Source organism: Triturus cristatus, chromosome 6 (genome assembly GCF_964204655.1).
Source record: "Triturus cristatus chromosome 6, aTriCri1.1, whole genome shotgun sequence".
Lineage (NCBI taxonomy): Eukaryota > Metazoa > Chordata > Amphibia > Caudata > Salamandridae > Triturus > Triturus cristatus.
This window is the reverse complement of record NC_140589.1, coordinates 884,113,948-884,131,078: the sequence shown is the minus strand read 5'-3', so window position 1 is coordinate 884,131,078 and position 17,131 is coordinate 884,113,948. Positions and strand designations below refer to the sequence as shown.

Sequence of the window (17,131 nt, the reverse complement as noted above, 5' to 3'; positions counted from 1 at the left end):
AGCTGGTAAAAATATGGTACGCTTCACGAATTTGCGTGTCATCCTTGCGCAGGGGCCATGCTAATCTTCTCTGTATCGTTCCAATTTTAGTATATGTGCTGCCGAAGCGAGCACACTTCAGTGATGAACCTACAATGTTTATAAACTCTCTAAATCTACAGTCTCTAGACATAGGGTGGCCTGGCAGAGATGCTCGGATGGCCTGTAAGCATTCAAATCTGAGCCAATGGGCAAAAATGAATGAAGAGTAACAATCCATTATTCTTCACTGCATTTGTGGTCCAAGACTTCACCAATTGGAAGTATGTAGATTATGCCAGGGTTGCAAAGGCTCATGGTTCAGGCTACAGACAAGGAACATTGTGACATCACGCTGCCTGTGGAACAGTGATATTAGAGGTGAAACAGCTGCACAGTAGGTTAGGTGAAGGGCTCTGAGAGTGGAAAGGCAGCATGCCTGGGTCCCTGGACAAGGTGAGCCTATGACAAGGTGTCTGAATTTTCGCCTGTATTGTAATATTAAACACTTTATTGTTGTACCCGCCTGCTGATTAAGAAGTCCTCAAGATCAGCTCCACACAGACGTGGAACTGATGATGTTAATGCAGACTATTTAAGAAACTGAGGCTGATCTAAAACATTTCCTCGGATCTAGGACCATTTCGCCTGACTTTTAGGTCCTTCCTCCTCCTAAAGTCCTTTGTATAAGTTAGGAACACCTGACAGAACAGAATTTCAGGAGGTCCCTCAGGTGGGTTTACTTGTGTCTTCTGGTTGTGAGCAGTAAACATGGCTAAAAAGGTTGATGGAATGGTGTTTTAAAACACACACACACACACACACACACACACACACAATTTCTGGTCCTCTTAAGGACAAAAGTATGGGTGTACCTACATGGGGCCAGTGGTGCAATGGATAACGCGTCTGACTACGGATCAGACGATTGTAGGTTTGATTCCTATCTGGCTCGAAAGGGTCATAGGTCCCTGTTTATGGTATTCCTGTGGAATTCTTATTTACCTCAGACTTGTTGTAGGTTCAATATTCTCGAGCACGACTCATCCAGCAGTCGTTCCATGGTAGGGCTGCAGTAATAGGACCACGGCTAGTTAAAAGTTTCCCATTTGCTGCTGGATTCTATGTGAAGGCCGTCATGTGGTGTGCTGCTTTTGTATTTCAACATGGGTCTCTGAGTCTCTAAACTAGGAAAAAATCTTGTTGAGAAAAGTGTGTGTGAGAGGATCTGTGGGTGCAGGCAGGTGTGTGCACTTGAGTGCTGACCCATTTACATGTGTGAGAGAGACAAGCAAATTGCCTGTGGGATGTAGGCCTACAACTGGAACCAAGCAGCCAGGCATAACCACAGGTAAGGAGAGAGGAAGGCAGTTCATTATTAGAGCAGGATCATGAGCATCTTGCCCTGCTCCCTTCTGCCCCGATCGGCCACTACCTCTCTATTAGGGTGGAGGGTGAACATTTCTTGGACCTCAGAAACTGAGGGATGCAGGCCCAATATGTCCTCCAAGGGCCTAGAGGACCCGGTGCCCAATCATGCCTGGTGTTTTTCAGCTTACCCGACCAATCTGGTTGCAAGGCGGATTTTAACAGTACTGCTGAAAAGGGACTCCCAGACAGCCCTGAGGCCATCATTTGCATAGGCCCTCCCCTTCTCTTTGTCTTGCTTCCCACAAAGCAACGCATCGCTGGCAGCAGTATAGATTTGGGGGTTGTGAAGAATAATGACAGGGAGGCTGAAGAAGAGAAAGAAAAGTCCCAGAAGTCCTGCAGGCTTCCTTGCTAAATGCAGCTGGACACATAGAGTGCACCTTCTTTACTGCGAGGTAAATACATTAAAAATGTTGAGGAGAGAAAAATTGAAAAATACATATTAGGAGGAAAGCACTGGAACCTGCTTTATTATTTTAATTAGTCTTGAAAACATAGAACATTTCTCTCCTGAAAGCTGGTAAAAATATGGAACGCTTCACGAATTTGCGTGTCATCCTTGCGCAGGGGCCATGCTAATCTTCTCTGTATCGTTCCAATTTTAGTATATGTGCTGCCGAAGCGAGCACACTTCATTGATGAACCTACAATGTTTATAAACTCTCTAAATCTACAGTCTCTAGACATAGGGTGGCCTGGCAGAGATGCTCGGATGGCCTGTAAGCATTCAAATCTGAGCCAATGGGCAAAAATGAATGAAGAGTAACAATCCATTATTCTTCACTGCATTTGTGGTCCAAGACTTCACCAATTGGAAGTATGTAGATTATGCCAGGGTTGCAAAGGCTCATGGTTCAGGCTACAGACAAGGAACATTGTGACATCACGCTGCCTGTGGAACAGTGATATTAGAGGTGAAACAGCTGCACAGTAGGTTAGGTGAAGGGCTCTGAGAGTGGAAAGGTAGCATGCCTGGGTCCCTGGACAAGGTGAGCCTATGACAAGGTGTCTGAATTTTCGCCTGTATTGTAATATTAAACACTTTATTGTTGTACCCGCCTGCTGATAAAGAAGTCCTCAAGATCAGCTCCACACAGACGTGGAACTGATGATGTTAATGCAGACTATTTAAGAAACTGAGGCTGATCTAAAACATTTCCTTGGATCTAGGACCATTTCGCCTGACTTTTAGGTCCTTCCTCCTCCTAAAGTCCTTTGTATAAGTTAGGAACACCTGACAGAACAGAATTTCAGGAGGTCCCTCAGGTGGGTTTACTTGTGTCTTCTGGTTGTGAGCAGTAAACATGGCTAAAAATGTTGATGGAATGGTGTTTTAAAACACACACACACACACAATTTCTGGTCCTCTTAAGGACAAAAGTATGGGTGTACCTACATGGGGCCAGTGGCGCAATGGATAACGCGTCTGACTACGGATCAGAAGATTGTAGGTCTGGCTCGAAAGGGTCATAGGTCCCTGTTTTATGGTATTCCTGTGGAATTCTTATTTACCTCAGACTTGTTGTAGGTTCAATATTCATGAGCACGACTCATCCAGCAGTCGTTCCATGGTAGGGCTGCAGTAATAGGACCACGGCTAGTTAAAGGTTTCCCATTTGCTGCTGGATTCTATGTGAAGGCCGTCATGTGGTGTGCTGCTTTTGTATTTCAACATGGGTCTCTGAGTCTCTAAACTAGGAAAAAATCTTGTTGAGAAAAGTGTGTGTGAGAGGATCTGTGGGTGCAGGCAGGTGTGTGCACTTGAGTGCTGACCCATTTACATGTGTGAGAGACACAAGCAAATTGCCTGTGGGATGTAGGCCTACAACTGGAACCAAGCAGCCAGGCATAACCACAGGTAAGGAGAGAGGAAGGCAGTTCATTATTAGAGCAGGATCATGAGCATCTTGCCCTGCTCCCTTCTGCCCCGATCGGCCACGATCGGCCAAGACCTCTCTATTAGGGTGGAGGGTGAACATTTCTTGGACCTCAGAAACTGAGGGATGCAGGCCCAATATGTCCTCCAAGGGCCTAGAGGACCCGGTGCCCAATCATGCCTGGTGTTTTTCGGCTTACCCGACCAATCTGGTTGCAAGGCAGATTTTAACAGTACTGCTGAAAAGGGACTCCCAGACAGCCCTGAGGCCATCATTTGCATAGACCCTCCCCTTCTCTTTGTCTTGCTTCCCACAAAGCAACGCATCGCTGGCAGCAGTATAGATTTGGGGGTTGTGAAGAATAATGACAGGGAGGCTGAAGAAGAGAAAGAAAAGTCCCAGAAGTCCTGCAGGCTTCCTTGCTAAATGCAGCTGGACACATAGAGTGCACCTTCTTTACTGCGAGGTAAATACATTAAAAATGTTGAGGAGAGAAAAATTGAAAAATACATATTAGGAGGAAAGCACTGGAACCTGCTTTATTATTTCAATTAGTCTTGAAAACATAGAACATTTCTCTCCTGAAAGCTGGTAAAAATATGGAACGCTTCACGAATTTGCGTGTCATCCTTGCGCAGGGGCCATGCTAATCTTCTCTGTATCGTTCCAATTTTAGTATATGTGCTGCCGAAGCGAGCACACTTCATTGATGAACCTACAATGTTTATAAACTCTCTAAATCTACAGTCTCTAGACATAGGGTGGCCTGGCAGAGATGCTCGGATGGCCTGTAAGCATTCAAATCTGAGCCAATGGGCAAAAATGAATGAAGAGTAACAATCCATTATTCTTCACTGCATTTGTGGTCCAAGACTTCACCAATTGGAAGTATGTAGATTATGCCAGGGTTGCAAAGGCTCATGGTTCAGGCTACAGACAAGGAACATTGTGACATCACGCTGCCTGTGGAACAGTGATATTAGAGGTGAAACAGCTGCACAGTAGGTTAGGTGAAGGGCTCTGAGAGTGGAAAGGCAGCATGCCTGGGTCCCTGGACAAGGTGAGCCTATGACAAGGTGTCTGAATTTTCGCCTGTATTGTAATATTAAACACTTTATTGTTGTACCCGCCTGCTGATTAAGAAGTCCTCAAGATCAGCTCCACACAGACGTGGAACTGATGATGTTAATGCAGACTATTTAAGAAACTGAGGCTGATCTAAAACATTTCCTTGGATCTAGGACCATTTCGCCTGACTTTTAGGTCCTTCCTCCTCCTAAAGTCCTTTGTATAAGTTAGGAACACCTGACAGAACCGAATTTCAGGAGGTCCCTCAGGTGGGTTTACTTGTGTCTTCTAGTTGTGAGCAGTAAACATGGCTAAAAAGGTTGATGGAATGGTGTTTTAAAACACACACACACACACACACACAATTTCTGGTCCTCTTAAGGACAAAAGTATGGGTGTACCTACATGGGGCCAGTGGCGCAATGGATAACGCGTCTGACCACGGATCAGAAGATTGTAGGTTCGACTCCTATCTGGCTCGAAAGGGTCATAGGTCCCTGTTTTATGGTATTCCTGTGGAATTCTTATTTACCTCAGACTTGTTGTAGGTTCAATATTCTTGAGCACGACTCATCCAGCAGTCGTTCCATGGTAGGGCTGCAGTAATAGGACCACGGCTGGTTAAAAGTTTCCCATTTGCTGCTGGATTCTATGTGAAGGCCGTCATGTGGTGTGCTGCTTTTGTATTTCAACATGGGTCTCTGAGTCTCTAAACTAGGAAAAAATCTTGTTGAGAAAAGTGTGTGTGAGAGGATCTGTGGGTGCAGGCAGGTGTGTGCACTTGAGTGCTGACCCATTTACATGTGTGAGAGAGACAAGCAAATTGCCTGTGGGATGTAGGCCTACAACTGGAACCAAGCAGCCAGGCATAACCACAGGTAAGGAGAGAGGAAGGCAGTTCATTATTAGAGCAGGATCATGAGCATCTTGCCCTGCTCCCTTCTGCCCCGATCGGCCACGATCGGCCAAGACCTCTCTATTAGGGTGGAGGGTGAACATTTCTTGGACCTCAGAAACTGAGGGATGCAGGCCCAATATGTCCTCCAAGGGCCTAGAGGACCCGGTGCCCAATCATGCCTGGTGTTTTTCAGCTTACCCGACCAATCTGGTTGCAAGGCGGATTTTAACAGTACTGCTGAAAAGAGACTCCCAGACAGCCCTGAGGCCATCATTTGCATAGGCCCTCCCCTTCTCTTTGTCTTGCTTCCCACAAAGCAACGCATCGCTGGCAGCAGTATAGATTTGGGGGTTGTGAAGAATAATGACAGGGAGGCTGAAGAAGAGAAAGAAAAGTCCCAGAAGTCCTGCAGGCTTCCTTGCTAAATGCAGCTGGACACATAGAGTGCACCTTCTTTACTGCGAGGTAAATACATTAAAAATGTTGAGGAGAGAAAAATTGAAAAATACATATTAGGAGGAAAGCACTGGAACCTGCTTTATTATTTTAATTAGTCTTGAAAACATAGAACATTTCTCTCCTGAAAGCTGGTAAAAATATGGAACGCTTCACGAATTTGCGTGTCATCCTTGCGCAGGGGCCATGCTAATCTTCTCTGTATCGTTCCAATTTTAGTATATGTGCTGCCGAAGCGAGCACACTTCATTGATGAACCTACAATGTTTATAAACTCTCTAAATCTACAGTCTCTAGACATAGGGTGGCCTGGCAGAGATGCTCGGATGGCCTGTAAGCATTCAAATCTGAGCCAATGGGCAAAAATGAATGAAGAGTAACAATCCATTATTCTTCACTGCATTTGTGGTCCAAGACTTCACCAATTGGAAGTATGTAGATTATGCCAGGGTTGCAAAGGCTCATGGTTCAGGCTACAGACAAGGAACATTGTGACATCACGCTGCCTGTGGAACAGTGATATTAGAGGTGAAACAGCTGCACAGTAGGTTAGGTGAAGGGCTCTGAGAGTGGAAAGGTAGCATGCCTGGGTCCCTGGACAAGGTGAGCCTATGACAAGGTGTCTGAATTTTCGCCTGTATTGTAATATTAAACACTTTATTGTTGTACCCGCCTGCTGATAAAGAAGTCCTCAAGATCAGCTCCACACAGACGTGGAACTGATGATGTTAATGCAGACTATTTAAGAAACTGAGGCTGATCTAAAACATTTCCTTGGATCTAGGACCATTTCGCCTGACTTTTAGGTCCTTCCTCCTCCTAAAGTCCTTTGTATAAGTTAGGAACACCTGACAGAACAGAATTTCAGGAGGTCCCTCAGGTGGGTTTACTTGTGTCTTCTGGTTGTGAGCAGTAAACATGGCTAAAAATGTTGATGGAATGGTGTTTTAAAACACACACACACACACACACAATTTCTGGTCCTCTTAAGGACAAAAGTATGGGTGTACCTACATGGGGCCAGTGGCGCAATGGATAACGCGTCTGACTACGGATCAGAAGATTGTAGGTTTGATTCCTATCTGGCTCGAAAGGGTCATAGGTCCCTGTTTTATGGTATTCCTGTGGAATTCTTATTTACCTCAGACTTGTTGTAGGTTCAATATTCTCGAGCACGACTCATCCAGCAGTCGTTCCATGGTAGGGCTGCAGTAATAGGACCACGGCTAGTTAAAAGTTTCCCATTTGCTGATGGATTCTATGTGACGGCCGTCATGTGGTGTGCTGCTTTTGTATTTCAACATGGGTCTCTGAGTCTCTAAACTAGGAAAAAATCTTGTTGAGAAAAGTGTGTGTGAGAGGATCTGTGGGTGCAGGCAGGTGTGTGCACTTGAGTGCTGACCCATTTACATGTGTGAGAGAGACAAGCAAATTGCCTGTGGGATGTAGGCCTACAACTGGAACCAAGCAGCCAGGCATAACCACAGGTAAGGAGAGAGGAAGGCAGTTCATTATTAGAGCAGGATCATGAGCATCTTGCCCTGCTCCCTTCTGCCCCGATCGGCCACGATCGGCCAATACCTCTCTATTAGGGTGGAGGGTGAACATTTCTTGGACCTCAGAAGCTGAGGGATGCAGGCCCAATATGTCCTCCAAGGGCCTAGAGGACCCGGTGCCCAATCATGCCTGGTGTTTTTCAGCTTACCCGACCAATCTGGTTGCAAGGCGGATTTTAACAGTACTGCTGAAAAGGGACTCCCAGACAGCCCTGAGGCCATCATTTGCATAGGCCCTCCCCTTCTCTTTGTCTTGCTTCCCACAAAGCAACGCATCGCTGGCAGCAGTATAGATTTGGGGGTTGTGAAGAATAATGACAGGGAGGCTGAAGAAGAGAAAGAAAAGTCCCAGAAGTCCTGCAGGCTTCCTTGCTAAATGCAGCTGGACACATAGAGTGCACCTTCTTTACTGCGAGGTAAATACATTAAAAATGTTGAGGAGAGAAAAATTGAAAAATACATATTAGGAGGAAAGCACTGGAACCTGCTTTATTATTTCAATTAGTCTTGAAAACATAGAACATTTCTCTCCTGAAAGCTGGTAAAAATATGGAACGCTTCACGAATTTGCGTGTCATCCTTGCGCAGGGGCTATGCTAATCTTCTCTGTATCGTTCCAATTTTAGTATACGTGCTGCCGAAGCGAGCACACTTCATTGATGAACCTACAATGTTTATAAACTCTCTAAATCTACAGTCTCTAGACATAGGGTGGTCTGGCAGAGATGCTCGGATGGCCTGTAAGCATTCAAATCTGAGCCAATGGGCAAAAATGAATGAAGAGTAACAATCCATTATTCTTCACTGCATTTGTGGTCCAAGACTTCACCAATTGGAAGTATGTAGATTATGCCAGGGTTGCAAAGGCTCATGGTTCAGGCTACAGACAAGGAACATTGTGACATCACGCTGCCTGTGGAACAGTGATATTAGAGGTGAAACAGCTGCACAGTAGGTTAGGTGAAGGGCTCTGAGAGTGGAAAGGCAGCATGCCTGGGTCCCTGGACAAGGTGAGCCTATGACAAGGTGTCTGAATTTTCGCCTGTATTGTAATATTAAACACTTTATTGTTGTACCCGCCTGCTGATTAAGAAGTCCTCAAGATCAGCTCCACACAGACGTGGAACTGATGATGTTAATGCAGACTATTTAAGAAACTGAGGCTGATCTAAAACATTTCCTTGGATCTAGGACCATTTCGCCTGACTTTTAGGTCCTTCCTCCTCCTAAAGTCCTTTGTATAAGTTAGGAACACCTGACAGAACAGAATTTCAGGAGGTCCCTCAGGTGGGTTTACTTGTGTCTTCTGGTTGTGAGCAGTAAACATGGCTAAAAAGGTTGATGGAATGGTGTTTTAAAACACACACACACACACACACACACACACAATTTCTGGTCCTCTTAAGGACAAAAGTATGGGTGTACCTACATGGGGCCAGTGGCGCAATGGATAACGTGTCTGACTACGGATCAGAAGATTGTAGGTTCGACTCCTATCTGGCTCGAAAGGGTCATAGGTCCCTGTTTTATGGTATTCCTGTGGAATTCTTATTTACCTCAGACTTGTTGTAGGTTCAATATTCTTGAGCACGACTCATCCAGCAGTCGTTCCATGGTAGGGCTGCAGTAATAGGACCACGGCTGGTTAAAAGTTTCCCATTTGCTGCTGGATTCTATGTGAAGGCCGTCATGTGGTGTGCTGCTTTTGTATTTCAACATGGGTCTCTGAGTCTCTAAACTAGGAAAAAATCTTGTTGAGAAAAGTGTGTGTGAGAGGATCTGTGGGTGCAGGCAGGTGTGTGCACTTGAGTGCTGACCCATTTACATGTGTGAGAGAGACAAGCAAATTGCCTGTGGGATGTAGGCCTACAACTGGAACCAAGCAGCCAGGCATAACCACAGGTAAGGAGAGAGGAAGGCAGTTCATTATTAGAGCAGGATCATGAGCATCTTGCCCTGCTCCCTTCTGCCCCGATCGGCCAAGACCTCTCTATTAGGGTGGAGGGTGAACATTTCTTGGACCTCAGAAACTGAGGGATGCAGGCCCAATATGTCCTCCAAGGGCCTAGAGGACCCGGTGCCCAATCATGCCTGGTATTTTTCAGCTTACCAGACCAATCTGGTTGCAAGGCGGATTTTAACAGTACTGCTGAAAAGGGACTCCCAGACAGCCCTGAGGCCATCATTTGCATAGGCCCTCCCCTTCTCTTTGTCTTGCTTCCCACAAAGCAACGCATCGCTGGCAGCAGTTTAGATTTGGGGGTTGTGAAGAATAATGACAGGGAGGCTGAAGAAGAGAAAGAAAAGTCCCAGAAGTCCTGCAGGCTTCCTTGCTAAATGCAGCTGGACACATAGAGTACACCTTCTTTACTGCGAGGTAAATACATTAAAAATGTTGAGGAGAGAAAAATTGAAAAATACATATTAGGAGGAAAGCACTGGAACCTGCTTTATTATTTCAATTAGTCTTGAAAACATAGAACATTTCTCTCCTGAAAGCTGGTAAAAATATGGTACGCTTCACGAATTTGCGTGTCATCCTTGCGCAGGGGCCATGCTAATCTTCTCTGTATCGTTCCAATTTTAGTATATGTGCTGCCGAAGCGAGCACACTTCAGTGATGAACCTACAATGTTTATAAACTCTCTAAATCTACAGTCTCTAGACATAGGGTGGCCTGGCAGAGATGCTCGGATGGCCTGTAAGCATTCAAATCTGAGCCAATGGGCAAAAATGAATGAAGAATAACAATCCATTATTCTTCACTGCATTTGTGGTCCAAGACTTCACCAATTGGAAGTATGTAGATTATGCCAGGGTTGCAAAGGCTCATGGTTCAGGCTACAGACAAGGAACATTGTGACATCACGCTGCCTGTGGAACAGTGATATTAGAGGTGAAACAGCTGCACAGTAGGTTAGGTGAAGGGCTCTGAGAGTGGAAAGGCAGCATGCCTGGGTCCCTGGACAAGGTGAGCCTATGACAAGGTGTCTGAATTTTCGCCTGTATTGTAATATTAAACACTTTATTGTTGTACCCGCCTGCTGATTAAGAAGTCCTCAAGATCAGCTCCACACAGACGTGGAACTGATGATGTTAATGCAGACTATTTAAGAAACTGAGGCTGATCTAAAACATTTCCTTGGATCTAGGACCATTTTGCCTGACTTTTAGGTCCTTCCTCCTCCTAAAGTCCTTTGTATAAGTTAGGAACACCTGACAGAACAGAATTTCAGGAGGTCCCTCAGGTGGGTTTACTTGTGTCTTCTGGTTGTGAGCAGTAAACATGGCTAAAAAGGTTGATGGAATGGTGTTTTAAAACACACACACACACACACACACACACACACACAATTTCTGGTCCTCTTAAGGACAAAAGTATGGGTGTACCTACATGGGGCCAGTGGCGCAATGGATAACGCGTCTGACTACGGATCAGACGATTGTAGGTTTGATTCCTATCTGGCTCGAAAGGGTCATAGGTCCCTGTTTATGGTATTCCTGTGGAATTCTTATTTACCTCAGACTTGTTGTAGGTTCAATATTCTCGAGCACGACTCATCCAGCAGTCGTTCCATGGTAGGGCTGCAGTAATAGGACCACGGCTAGTTAAAAGTTTCCCATTTGCTGCTGGATTCTATGTGAAGGCCGTCATGTGGTGTGCTGCTTTTGTATTTCAACATGGGTCTCTGAGTCTCTAAACTAGGAAAAAATCTTGTTGAGAAAAGTGTGTGTGAGAGGATCTGTGGGTGCAGGCAGGTGTGTGCACTTGAGTGCTGACCCATTTACATGTGTGAGAGAGACAAGCAAATTGCCTGTGGGATGTAGGCCTACAACTGGAACCAAGCAGCCAGGCATAACCACAGGTAAGGAGAGAGGAAGGCAGTTCATTATTAGAGCAGGATCATGAGCATCTTGCCCTGCTCCCTTCTGCCCCGATCGGCCACGATCGGCCAATACCTCTCTATTAGGGTGGAGGGTGAACATTTCTTGGACCTCAGAAACTGAGGGATGCAGGCCCAATATGTCCTCCAAGGGCCTAGAGGACCCGGTGCCCAATCATGCCTTGTGTTTTTCAGCTTACCCGACCAATTTGGTTGCAAGGCGGATTTTAACAGTACTGCTGAAAAGGGACTCCCAGACAGCCCTGAGGCCATCATTTGCATAGGCCCTCCCCTTCTCTTTGTCTTGCTTCCCACAAAGCAACGCATCGCTGGCAGCAGTATAGATTTGGGGGTTGTGAAGAATAATGACAGGGAGGCTGAAGAAGAGAAAGAAAAGTCCCAGAAGTCCTGCAGGCTTCCTTGCTAAATGCAGCTGGACACATAGAGTGCACCTTCTTTACTGCGAGGTAAATACATTAAAAATGTTGAGGAGAGAAAAATTGAAAAATACATATTAGGAGGAAAGCACTGGAACCTGCTTTATTATTTTAATTAGTCTTGAAAACATAGAACATTTCTCTCCTGAAAGCTGGTAAAAATATGGAACGCTTCACGAATTTGCGTGTCATCCTTGCGCAGGGGCCATGCTAATCTTCTCTGTATCGTTCCAATTTTAGTATATGTGCTGCCGAAGCGAGCACACTTCATTGATGAACCTACAATGTTTATAAACTCTCTAAATCTACAGTCTCTAGACATAGGGTGGCCTGGCAGAGATGCTCGGATGGCCTGTAAGCATTCAAATCTGAGCCAATGGGCAAAAATGAATGAAGAGTAACAATCCATTATTCTTCACTGCATTTGTGGTCCAAGACTTCACCAATTGGAAGTATGTAGATTATGCCAGGGTTGCAAAGGCTCATGGTTCAGGCTACAGACAAGGAACATTGTGACATCACGCTGCCTGTGGAACAGTGATATTAGAGGTGAAACAGCTGCACAGTAGGTTAGGTGAAGGGCTCTGAGAGTGGAAAGGTAGCATGCCTGGGTCCCTGGACAAGGTGAGCCTATGACAAGGTGTCTGAATTTTCGCCTGTATTGTAATATTAAACACTTTATTGTTGTACCCGCCTGCTGATAAAGAAGTCCTCAAGATCAGCTCCACACAGACGTGGAACTGATGATGTTAATGCAGACTATTTAAGAAACTGAGGCTGATCTAAAACATTTCCTTGGATCTAGGACCATTTCGCCTGACTTTTAGGTCCTTCCTCCTCCTAAAGTCCTTTGTATAAGTTAGGAACACCTGACAGAACAGAATTTCAGGAGGTCCCTCAGGTGGGTTTACTTGTGTCTTCTGGTTGTGAGCAGTAAACATGGCTAAAAATGTTGATGGAATGGTGTTTTAAAACACACACACACACACACACAATTTCTGGTCCTCTTAAGGACAAAAGTATGGGTGTACCTACATGGGGCCAGTGGCGCAATGGATAACGCGTCTGACTACGGATCAGAAGATTGTAGGTTTGATTCCTATCTGGCTCGAAAGGGTCATAGGTCCCTGTTTTATGGTATTCCTGTGGAATTCTTATTTACCTCAGACTTGTTGTAGGTTCAATATTCTCGAGCACGACTCATCCAGCAGTCGTTCCATGGTAGGGCTGCAGTAATAGGACCACGGCTAGTTAAAAGTTTCCCATTTGCTGATGGATTCTATGTGACGGCCGTCATGTGGTGTGCTGCTTTTGTATTTCAACATGGGTCTCTGAGTCTCTAAACTAGGAAAAAATCTTGTTGAGAAAAGTGTGTGTGAGAGGATCTGTGGGTGCAGGCAGGTGTGTGCACTTGAGTGCTGACCCATTTACATGTGTGAGAGAGACAAGCAAATTGCCTGTGGGATGTAGGCCTACAACTGGAACCAAGCAGCCAGGCATAACCACAGGTAAGGAGAGAGGAAGGCAGTTCATTATTAGAGCAGGATCATGAGCATCTTGCCCTGCTCCCTTCTGCCCCGATCGGCCACGATCGGCCAATACCTCTCTATTAGGGTGGAGGGTGAACATTTCTTGGACCTCAGAAGCTGAGGGATGCAGGCCCAATATGTCCTCCAAGGGCCTAGAGGACCCGGTGCCCAATCATGCCTGGTGTTTTTCAGCTTACCCGACCAATCTGGTTGCAAGGCGGATTTTAACAGTACTGCTGAAAAGGGACTCCCAGACAGCCCTGAGGCCATCATTTGCATAGGCCCTCCCCTTCTCTTTGTCTTGCTTCCCACAAAGCAACGCATCGCTGGCAGCAGTATAGATTTGGGGGTTGTGAAGAATAATGACAGGGAGGCTGAAGAAGAGAAAGAAAAGTCCCAGAAGTCCTGCAGGCTTCCTTGCTAAATGCAGCTGGACACATAGAGTGCACCTTCTTTACTGCGAGGTAAATACATTAAAAATGTTGAGGAGAGAAAAATTGAAAAATACATATTAGGAGGAAAGCACTGGAACCTGCTTTATTATTTCAATTAGTCTTGAAAACATAGAACATTTCTCTCCTGAAAGCTGGTAAAAATATGGAACGCTTCACGAATTTGCGTGTCATCCTTGCGCAGGGGCTATGCTAATCTTCTCTGTATCGTTCCAATTTTAGTATACGTGCTGCCGAAGCGAGCACACTTCATTGATGAACCTACAATGTTTATAAACTCTCTAAATCTACAGTCTCTAGACATAGGGTGGTCTGGCAGAGATGCTCGGATGGCCTGTAAGCATTCAAATCTGAGCCAATGGGCAAAAATGAATGAAGAGTAACAATCCATTATTCTTCACTGCATTTGTGGTCCAAGACTTCACCAATTGGAAGTATGTAGATTATGCCAGGGTTGCAAAGGCTCATGGTTCAGGCTACAGACAAGGAACATTGTGACATCACGCTGCCTGTGGAACAGTGATATTAGAGGTGAAACAGCTGCACAGTAGGTTAGGTGAAGGGCTCTGAGAGTGGAAAGGCAGCATGCCTGGGTCCCTGGACAAGGTGAGCCTATGACAAGGTGTCTGAATTTTCGCCTGTATTGTAATATTAAACACTTTATTGTTGTACCCGCCTGCTGATTAAGAAGTCCTCAAGATCAGCTCCACACAGACGTGGAACTGATGATGTTAATGCAGACTATTTAAGAAACTGAGGCTGATCTAAAACATTTCCTTGGATCTAGGACCATTTCGCCTGACTTTTAGGTCCTTCCTCCTCCTAAAGTCCTTTGTATAAGTTAGGAACACCTGACAGAACAGAATTTCAGGAGGTCCCTCAGGTGGGTTTACTTGTGTCTTCTGGTTGTGAGCAGTAAACATGGCTAAAAAGGTTGATGGAATGGTGTTTTAAAACACACACACACACACACACACACAATTTCTGGTCCTCTTAAGGACAAAAGTATGGGTGTACCTACATGGGGCCAGTGGCGCAATGGATAACGTGTCTGACTACGGATCAGAAGATTGTAGGTTCGACTCCTATCTGGCTCGAAAGGGTCATAGGTCCCTGTTTTATGGTATTCCTGTGGAATTCTTATTTACCTCAGACTTGTTGTAGGTTCAATATTCTTGAGCACGACTCATCCAGCAGTCGTTCCATGGTAGGGCTGCAGTAATAGGACCACGGCTGGTTAAAAGTTTCCCATTTGCTGCTGGATTCTATGTGAAGGCCGTCATGTGGTGTGCTGCTTTTGTATTTCAACATGGGTCTCTGAGTCTCTAAACTAGGAAAAAATCTTGTTGAGAAAAGTGTGTGTGAGAGGATCTGTGGGTGCAGGCAGGTGTGTGCACTTGAGTGCTGACCCATTTACATGTGTGAGAGAGACAAGCAAATTGCCTGTGGGATGTAGGCCTACAACTGGAACCAAGCAGCCAGGCATAACCACAGGTAAGGAGAGAGGAAGGCAGTTCATTATTAGAGCAGGATCATGAGCATCTTGCCCTGCTCCCTTCTGCCCCGATCGGCCAAGACCTCTCTATTAGGGTGGAGGGTGAACATTTCTTGGACCTCAGAAACTGAGGGATGCAGGCCCAATATGTCCTCCAAGGGCCTAGAGGACCCGGTGCCCAATCATGCCTGGTATTTTTCAGCTTACCAGACCAATCTGGTTGCAAGGCGGATTTTAACAGTACTGCTGAAAAGGGACTCCCAGACAGCCCTGAGGCCATCATTTGCATAGGCCCTCCCCTTCTCTTTGTCTTGCTTCCCACAAAGCAACGCATCGCTGGCAGCAGTTTAGATTTGGGGGTTGTGAAGAATAATGACAGGGAGGCTGAAGAAGAGAAAGAAAAGTCCCAGAAGTCCTGCAGGCTTCCTTGCTAAATGCAGCTGGACACATAGAGTACACCTTCTTTACTGCGAGGTAAATACATTAAAAATGTTGAGGAGAGAAAAATTGAAAAATACATATTAGGAGGAAAGCACTGGAACCTGCTTTATTATTTCAATTAGTCTTGAAAACATAGAACATTTCTCTCCTGAAAGCTGGTAAAAATATGGTACGCTTCACGAATTTGCGTGTCATCCTTGCGCAGGGGCCATGCTAATCTTCTCTGTATCGTTCCAATTTTAGTATATGTGCTGCCGAAGCGAGCACACTTCAGTGATGAACCTACAATGTTTATAAACTCTCTAAATCTACAGTCTCTAGACATAGGGTGGCCTGGCAGAGATGCTCGGATGGCCTGTAAGCATTCAAATCTGAGCCAATGGGCAAAAATGAATGAAGAATAACAATCCATTATTCTTCACTGCATTTGTGGTCCAAGACTTCACCAATTGGAAGTATGTAGATTATGCCAGGGTTGCAAAGGCTCATGGTTCAGGCTACAGACAAGGAACATTGTGACATCACGCTGCCTGTGGAACAGTGATATTAGAGGTGAAACAGCTGCACAGTAGGTTAGGTGAAGGGCTCTGAGAGTGGAAAGGCAGCATGCCTGGGTCCCTGGACAAGGTGAGCCTATGACAAGGTGTCTGAATTTTCGCCTGTATTGTAATATTAAACACTTTATTGTTGTACCCGCCTGCTGATTAAGAAGTCCTCAAGATCAGCTCCACACAGACGTGGAACTGATGATGTTAATGCAGACTATTTAAGAAACTGAGGCTGATCTAAAACATTTCCTTGGATCTAGGACCATTTTGCCTGACTTTTAGGTCCTTCCTCCTCCTAAAGTCCTTTGTATAAGTTAGGAACACCTGACAGAACAGAATTTCAGGAGGTCCCTCAGGTGGGTTTACTTGTGTCTTCTGGTTGTGAGCAGTAAACATGGCTAAAAAGGTTGATGGAATGGTGTTTTAAAACACACACACACACACACACACACAATTTCTGGTCCTCTTAAGGACAAAAGTATGGGTGTACCTACATGGGGCCAGTGGCGCAATGGATAACGCGTCTGACTACGGATCAGACGATTGTAGGTTTGATTCCTATCTGGCTCGAAAGGGTCATAGGTCCCTGTTTATGGTATTCCTGTGGAATTCTTATTTACCTCAGACTTGTTGTAGGTTCAATATTCTCGAGCACGACTCATCCAGCAGTCGTTCCATGGTAGGGCTGCAGTAATAGGACCACGGCTAGTTAAAAGTTTCCCATTTGCTGCTGGATTCTATGTGAAGGCCGTCATGTGGTGTGCTGCTTTTGTATTTCAACATGGGTCTCTGAGTCTCTAAACTAGGAAAAAATCTTGTTGAGAAAAGTGTGTGTGAGAGGATCTGTGGGTGCAGGCAGGTGTGTGCACTTGAGTGCTGACCCATTTACATGTGTGAGAGAGACAAGCAAATTGCCTGTGGGATGTAGGCCTACAACTGGAACCAAGCAGCCAGGCATAACCACAGGTAAGGAGAGAGGAAGGCAGTTCATTATTAGAGCAGGATCATGAGCATCTTGCCCTGCTCCCTTCTGCCCCGATC

At 45.5% G+C, this 17,131-nt stretch overlaps 14 non-coding genes across 14 annotated transcripts; 5 read left to right on the top strand and 9 right to left on the bottom strand.

The window, feature by feature from the left end:
• Window positions 1–7: 7 nt before the first annotated feature.
• On the bottom strand, window positions 8–114 carry LOC146820091 (U6 spliceosomal RNA). Its single transcript, XR_014965353.1, has one exon. It is a non-coding gene; the product is annotated as a U6 spliceosomal RNA (small nuclear RNA).
• Window positions 115–1,971: 1,857 nt separating this feature from the next.
• Window positions 1,972–2,078, bottom strand: LOC146820090 (U6 spliceosomal RNA). The gene has a single exon (XR_014964277.1). It is a non-coding gene; the product is annotated as a U6 spliceosomal RNA (small nuclear RNA).
• Window positions 2,079–3,919: 1,841 nt separating this feature from the next.
• Window positions 3,920–4,026, bottom strand: LOC146820089 (U6 spliceosomal RNA). Its single transcript, XR_014964265.1, has one exon. It is a non-coding gene; the product is annotated as a U6 spliceosomal RNA (small nuclear RNA).
• Window positions 4,027–4,802: 776 nt separating this feature from the next.
• Window positions 4,803–4,875, top strand: TRNAR-ACG (transfer RNA arginine (anticodon ACG)). Its single transcript has one exon. It is a non-coding gene; the product is annotated as a tRNA-Arg (tRNA).
• Window positions 4,876–5,884: 1,009 nt separating this feature from the next.
• On the bottom strand, window positions 5,885–5,991 carry LOC146820087 (U6 spliceosomal RNA). Its single transcript, XR_014964253.1, has one exon. It is a non-coding gene; the product is annotated as a U6 spliceosomal RNA (small nuclear RNA).
• A 774-nt stretch (window positions 5,992–6,765) lies between these two features.
• TRNAR-ACG (transfer RNA arginine (anticodon ACG)) lies at window positions 6,766–6,838 on the top strand. The gene has a single exon. It is a non-coding gene; the product is annotated as a tRNA-Arg (tRNA).
• Window positions 6,839–7,847: 1,009 nt separating this feature from the next.
• LOC146820085 (U6 spliceosomal RNA) lies at window positions 7,848–7,954 on the bottom strand. Its single transcript, XR_014964448.1, has one exon. It is a non-coding gene; the product is annotated as a U6 spliceosomal RNA (small nuclear RNA).
• A 782-nt stretch (window positions 7,955–8,736) lies between these two features.
• TRNAR-ACG (transfer RNA arginine (anticodon ACG)) lies at window positions 8,737–8,809 on the top strand. Its single transcript has one exon. It is a non-coding gene; the product is annotated as a tRNA-Arg (tRNA).
• A 999-nt stretch (window positions 8,810–9,808) lies between these two features.
• Window positions 9,809–9,915, bottom strand: LOC146820083 (U6 spliceosomal RNA). The gene has a single exon (XR_014965352.1). It is a non-coding gene; the product is annotated as a U6 spliceosomal RNA (small nuclear RNA).
• Window positions 9,916–11,782: 1,867 nt separating this feature from the next.
• On the bottom strand, window positions 11,783–11,889 carry LOC146820082 (U6 spliceosomal RNA). Its single transcript, XR_014964242.1, has one exon. It is a non-coding gene; the product is annotated as a U6 spliceosomal RNA (small nuclear RNA).
• Window positions 11,890–12,663: 774 nt separating this feature from the next.
• On the top strand, window positions 12,664–12,736 carry TRNAR-ACG (transfer RNA arginine (anticodon ACG)). The gene has a single exon. It is a non-coding gene; the product is annotated as a tRNA-Arg (tRNA).
• A 1,009-nt stretch (window positions 12,737–13,745) lies between these two features.
• On the bottom strand, window positions 13,746–13,852 carry LOC146820080 (U6 spliceosomal RNA). Its single transcript, XR_014964447.1, has one exon. It is a non-coding gene; the product is annotated as a U6 spliceosomal RNA (small nuclear RNA).
• Window positions 13,853–14,630: 778 nt separating this feature from the next.
• On the top strand, window positions 14,631–14,703 carry TRNAR-ACG (transfer RNA arginine (anticodon ACG)). Its single transcript has one exon. It is a non-coding gene; the product is annotated as a tRNA-Arg (tRNA).
• Window positions 14,704–15,702: 999 nt separating this feature from the next.
• Window positions 15,703–15,809, bottom strand: LOC146820078 (U6 spliceosomal RNA). The gene has a single exon (XR_014965351.1). It is a non-coding gene; the product is annotated as a U6 spliceosomal RNA (small nuclear RNA).
• Between the last annotated feature and the right edge of the window lie 1,322 nt (window positions 15,810–17,131).